The following is a 6661-nucleotide window of genomic DNA, read 5'->3' as shown; positions in this document are numbered from 1 at the left end:
GGAGGTCCACACATATGTGTCGAATGAATGAATGTTTCTATAAAAGTTATTTCCGACTATCTGTCGAAGTTCATCATTACATGTTTATTTGTCTGATGATTTGAGCACAGTCTACCTGCCCACAGGGAAGGGACAGTACCTGTTTCCACCCACTGTTGCATTACAGCCCCACTTCCACTTATTTCCTAACCCTCACTTGAGGACACGCCCCTTGATTCCAGAGAGAGGGGTCAGGAGGGAGAGAGGGGGGCAGAGAAACATCCATCTGTTGTCTCCCATAAGCGCCCCGACCTGGGATCGAACTGGCGACCTAGGCGTGCACCCCAACTGGGAACTGATCCCACCACCCTTGGGTCCAAGGGATGATCCTCCAACCAGCTGGGCCACACCGGCCAGGGCTGTATCCTCACTTCTAAGTGCAGCGGCTGGACGGCGCGACCCGCGGTGCATATGGGTCAGGCAAAGGGACTCTGAGGAGGAGGGAGAGGATGGAGGGCAAGTCGACACACCTTCCTGTCGAGTCTCCCTCTTCACAGCACACAGACGCTGGATCTCAGAGCACAGGGGTGTGAATAAAAATGTCCTGAATTGTTTTTCTGCGCCCCACCCCTGCCCCAGGGAGCTGGTGTTCGGAGCGGCCACACCCTGAGTTCCTTCTGTGAGGTTCTGTAGGGTCAGAGCACTCTCCCCAGCCGAGCTGGCTGCTCGTGAAAGTTGCAGGTGCTGCCCCCACCCCAGAAATGTGAATGGGGAGCCTCGAATGGCAAGGCCCACCGCGCACGGCCCTCCAGCCCCCCTCGGATTCCCGGGCCCACCCCGTTCTGAGGAACATCGTCTGCCCTTTCTCATTTCTATGTCTGGGTTTTTGGGGGCTGGTTTCTCTGTTAGACCACCTGTGTCTCTTAAGATCTGGGTAGCTCTAGTTATTTACTTCCCCCAGCAGGCATTGAAAACAAGCACCCGTGTTCCAAGATCCCTGGAGAATAAGGTGTGTTTCCTTATCTTTTGGGACACCTGATGTTCAAGGTCAGGGAGAGATCAAATGGTCCAGACGCCTGTGGTGGAGCAGGATCTGCTTCAGCACCAGGCTGGGTGAGGCAAAGCTGGGCTCTGTCCTGCAGACCTACTGTGTGTGGATTGTGAGGCTCCGGCTTGGGCTTAGGGAGAGGTGAGACGGGCAGGGTCCCTGATGTGGGGGGGCCTTCAGCACAGTTAAGGGGAAGCCACATCTCCCCCCCCCCCAGGAGGAACTGGGGATGGGGAGGGAGGGGCAAAGGGCCTAATCATCTTACATAAGAGTCATGGAAGAACTTGTTTTGTAACCCCAGGCCACAGGGCTGCTAAGTTTAGATTTTAACCTGAAACTCCAGAGCTTGGAGAGGCATCTGAGGCCGCTGCTGCCTTGGGCTGCTCTGCCCCGAGGGAAGGGCAGTGTCTGTGACTCCACAGGCCCCTGCAGGGTGGGCGCCTGGGGGTCGGAAGAGGAGGGCGTTGGGGGAAGGAGGGGCCGCACAGGGTTTAGGACAGCTAGGCCGTTCCCAGAGAAAACTCTGGGGGTCAGCTCTCCCTGCCCCAGTCTCTCCTCCTTCAAAGATCAGAGTAGGTCCTGGGCGGAGGGCAGGGGACAATGGCAGGGACACTTGGGCTGTGCAGCCAGCTTGGCTGCTGATCAGTTTTCTGTCTGTCTGTCCCTGTCCTTCCTGCACCGGCCAGGAGGAGGAGGAGGCACTGGTGGGCACAGCGAGGAAGCGACTGCTCTCCAGCTCCTGGAAGGGGCCTTTGGGGAATAAGATCTAGAGGGCAGGGCTGCCTCAGCCAGGGCAGCCGCCTCCCCGTCCTCCAGCGGCCCGGTCAGCCAGGAGGAGTCAGGAGACAGTCCCCCTACCACAGGACTGCGTGTGCGTGTGCGTGTGCGTGTGCGTGTGGCTTCGGGGCGGCGCCGCTCTGCAGGGTGTGCAGTCCACCAGGCCGCCCGGCTGCTGACACGAACTGCAAGTTTGGGGGTCTCCGCTCCCACCCCTAATTAGATGACTCACAGAGCTCGGCGTGGCGGCGTTATAGACACAGCTCCGGTAGACCACAGGGAAAGGTTCAGATTCAGATCAGCCCGGAGAAGAGAGGCAGGGCCCGGGGGCAGGAGGCCGTCCTCCCCCAGCAGAGTCCCGGGCAGTGTGGACTCTGGCAACGCGCAGGGCAGTGCAGCTGGAGTAGTGCCAGCCCGGGGAGACCCCCCAAGCCTCGGTGTCCAGAGACGTGCTGGGCTCTGTGGTCATCTTTCCCTGTAACTGACATCAGCAGCCTCCGGGCCCTCCGGAGGTCCAGCTGCTACTGTGACTCAAACCCCACCCTCAATCGCATTGTTAGTTTACCCTGCGTGGCCAGCCCTTGTCTCGAGGGCTTAGAGATTATGCTTCCGAAGCCGAGGGCAAAGGCCAGACCTGGTTTTGGGCGCAGTGACAGGTTTTGTTAGCGGGCGGGTCCAACAGCCCCAGCTCACACCAAGGCTGTGCTCTCTGCACGCACTCACGACACACTCTACCGAAGACCTGACTGGGAAGAGGGCTCCCACCGAGAACCTGACCCTGGTCTCAGCCTTCCTGCCACCAGAACCGTGCGAAACCAACCTCTGCTGTTCAAGCCCCTCAGTCCAGGGTGCTCTGGGGCAGCAGCCTGAGCTAGGGCGCCACTCCGACAAAGCCTTTATGGCAGTGTGTCCCGAGGCATTCGCTCCCCACTGCCGTCGTGACAGACTGCCACAGGCTTCGCGGCTTAAGCCAACTCAAATTTATGATTTGCTGTTCGGGAGGTCAGAAGTGCAAAGTCAGCCCTGCTGGGCTAACATGGGGGCTGGTGCCTTCCAGAGGTTCTCTGGGAAGAACGCTTTTCCACTTTTAGACGCTGCCTGAGTGGGGGGGTTCACAGCCTCCTCCTCAGTCGTCAAAGCCAGTGGGGTAGCACCTTCCAATCTCAATCTCTCTCTCATTCTCCCACTACTCTGTCACTCTGACTCTCTTTCTCTTATAAAGACCCTCATAGTTAGCGAGGGCTGGTGTGGCTCAGTGGATTGAGTGCCGGCCTGTGAACCAAAGGCTGCTGGTTCAAGTCCCAGGCAGGGCACATGCCTGGGTTGCACGCTAGGTCTCCATTTGGGGGCATGAGAGAGGCAACTGATCTATGTATCTCTCACACATTGATGTTCCTGTCCCTCTCTTCTTCCCTTCCTTCCCCTAAAACTAAATAAATAAAATCTTTAAAAAAAAAAAAAATACATTACATTGGGCCCACTTGGACAGTCTGGTTCATCTCTCCATCTGAGGACCCTTAACATAACCACAGCTGTTAAGTTGCTTTGGACATGCAAGGTAACACAGATTTATAGGTAACACAGATTTACAGGTCGGGGTGATGGGGACGGAGACATCGATAGGAGGCTATTACTCTCTCTACCCTAGTTTGTTGTGCACGCGTTAATACTGAATATATGATTACCCTCAATTAGCATTGTAACAGAAATATTACCCCACAGGAAGTCTTTGTAACCTTTGCTCAAGGCTATGAATCCACAGAGGGAATGTGCTTCAGTTTGCTCAGGCTGGAAACCAGGCTGCATTCCACTCGGGGCTGCTAGACCTCTTCCTGGATGTACCGCCCCCAGGGGGTGGGCGGGCGTCACTGTCTCAGCATTGGGCTCCCAGGAACAGGTCAGAGGGAGCAGCTTTACGGATCTTGCTGTGTATTGCCTAATGGATTTCCAGGATTTGAATAGTTTACATTTTTCCTGGTCAACCTCAGTTGGGTTTCTTAAAAATTAAAAAAAAAGTTCTCTTTTACAGTAAAGATATCCTCATTAAAGAATATTTGGGACTTAGAGAAAGAGACAAGAAAAAAATCATGTATAGTCCCATAAATTCACCGATACTTTTTCACTAATGCATTACTTCCCAATGTTTCTCCCTGTGTGTGTGTGTAAAATCTAAAAAGCATGGATCTGATGTTGGGGTTTCACGGAACTGTTTTGGATCTAAGACACCGCACGTTTCGGGGTATGCAGGAGAAAGTTTTTTATCAGCTTATCCTGTTCCCTGGTTGGTTGCTACTCGCCATGTTACACGGAGCCGGGAGGCCTGGCCAGGCCCTTCCCTGGGTGGTGACTGTCAGGGAACAACGTGGAAAGTATGGTCTGAGAATTTATTTTTATTTTATTGATTTGAGAGAGAGAGACATCAATTTGTTGTTCCTCTTACTTAAGCATTCATTGGCTGATTCTTCTATGTTCGCTCACCAAAGACCAAACCCACAACCATGGCACATCAGGGTGACACTCTCACTGCTGAGCAACCCGGCCAGGGTGGCCTGAGATTCCTGACCACCGATTCTCAATCCTGACTCCTCCTACCTAGACTGTAGTCTGGAAAGTGGTTAAGAAGGTTGGGTTGTATGACAGCTCAGCTGTATCCTCCAATTTACTGATGCTCATTCCAAGCAGGGTACTTTCCTCTTTAAAAATTAACTTATGTGAATTACATTTTCTGTTTCTACTTTCATGGACGTTATCTTCGAGCTCTGGCTACTTAGCAAAGAGGACGTTCAGAAATCATGTCGTGGGACATCTGGTCCTGAAACGGGAGGGAAATGTTTCAACACAGCTTCTTAGAAAGGTGACTGGCTGCTTTCCATCTTAGTCAGTGCCTCTAGTAGCAGTCCACGGCTGCGAGTTAGACACAAGAAAGGACTTCCCTAAAATGAAACATTCTTATACTGTTCAGCCATGCCTGCATTAAAAATAATAGAAAAACCTCATCATCTCCGGATGTTAGATATTGTTCTGCTTGAAGGAAGAGCGGAACTGAGTTAGGATCTGGAAGAAGACCTAACCCAGACTGGACTAGGCCAAAAGGAAAACTTCCGGCTCAGATAGCTGGAAAGCACAGAGGCATGGCTAGATCCAGAAGATGATGTCCCCAAGACCAGGCGTCTGTCTCTCTTTTGTGGGCTGGGTTCATTTTTAACGTCCTTATTTCAAAAGCCTGAAGGAAGTCCGATCTGGTCTCCTTGGTCCACCCCCAGGGCCCCGGGAGAGCCGCTGGACCACGGCAAGAGTGTGAAGGATGGAGTCACCGCCATCGGCTTGTGGCCTGAGAGAGAAGGGTCATTCATTCCCCCAGAGAAAAACTGTTAGACCCGACCTGGTTTCCTTAGTTCAGACTTAGAAGGGAGGACCCAATGGTGGGTCTCAGGTCAGCTACTCGTGCCCAGCCCAGTCAGCTGTGGCAGAGGACTGGCGGTGGCGTGGGCGTGGGGCCGATAATCCTGCTGGGACGGGCGTCTGGGCTCAGCTCCTCCCTCAGGGTTGAGGGGGGGAGAGGTTAAGGCTTGGCCCAACAGCTTCCAGGTCCCAATGATTTCTTCACCACTTTCTGAGCGTCTGCTTCTTGTGTGACCCATCTGCCACCCTCTGAAGCTAAAGCTGAAGCCTGTGGCCCAGAGTCGCGCAGCCAGTAAGTGACTCAAAAGGCGCTCAGGTGATTAATCTGGAAATAGCACCTAGGGGCGTCTCCAAAGGGACCAAGGAAGGCTGGGCCGGGGGGACTTTCCCCACATTGGGGTTCTGAAAGGGGGGTTGGCCCGGAGGTACTGGAGGGGAACCTTGGGTTCCAGCATCACACCTGGACCGGGTCATTGACCGCGGGCACAGCATCTGCTCCTAAACTCAGGTGAGGTGTCTGGAGCCCCATCGTCCCTCAGAGCCACCTGGTCCCATCCTGCCTCCTTGAGGTCCCGTCCTCCCAAACGTGTGGGTGACTCCATAGCCTTCCCTGCCTCATCCTCTCCAGGAGTGGGCCTTCGTGTACTCCGTGGGGATGGCCAGGTGGGGAAGTCCAGAATCCCCCATGGAGCAGCCCATGGGCCTGGGGAGAGTTCTAGCATGGGTCCTTCACTCCCGAGGAGGTCAGGGGGTTTAGGGGCTCCTCCTCCTCACATTTTCAATCACACCTGAGCCCCCCACAGGGAACCCTGCCTGCACCCCCTCCCCCCACCAAGCTACCTTCTTCCTCGACGTCCCCTCCCCTACTGGAACACCAGTTGCTACTTTCCTATTTAAGCTGCCGCCTCTTCCCAGCAGCCTGCACTGACTGCACCTTGCACGACCTAGCTGCCTACTGCTTTAATTTGTGCCACAGCTGGCTGTGAGCTGTTGTCCTTTCTCCATAGCCCGGAGCCTCCTCCAGCGGGCCTTAGACGCCCCAAGCCTTGCCCAGTCTTCATCCAGTCGTGCATACTTTAGTTCTTGAAGTCGGCTTGGAAAAGTCCGCTTGGGGTCACACGCGATGCCACTGACAGTCAGGGCTGGTCGGGATCACCCACCTTGGCCCAGCGGGGACACTCCAGGCCCTTTAACCGGGCTCCACACGGGGAGGGCAGGGTCCGAGCGGCCCGCAGCGGAGCCCGCGGTACCTCGGCGCGCCCGAGACCCAGCGGACGTTCCTGCAAAATGCACTTTCTCGTCTCAAACGCTCCAAAAATGGCTGCTCGCAGCTTCGCCGCCGGGGAAACCCGCTCATCCGCAGCGCAAGCTCGGCGCACAGGGGACTTTTCTGGGCGCTTCGCCCGGGGCACCGCAGGGCCGGGAGAGCCGCCGAGTTAGCGTCGGCCACGCCGG

This window comes from Desmodus rotundus, chromosome 10 (genome assembly GCF_022682495.2).
Source record: "Desmodus rotundus isolate HL8 chromosome 10, HLdesRot8A.1, whole genome shotgun sequence".
Classification (NCBI taxonomy): Eukaryota; Metazoa; Chordata; class Mammalia; order Chiroptera; family Phyllostomidae; genus Desmodus; species Desmodus rotundus.
Note: the sequence above shows the minus strand (reverse complement) of the source record.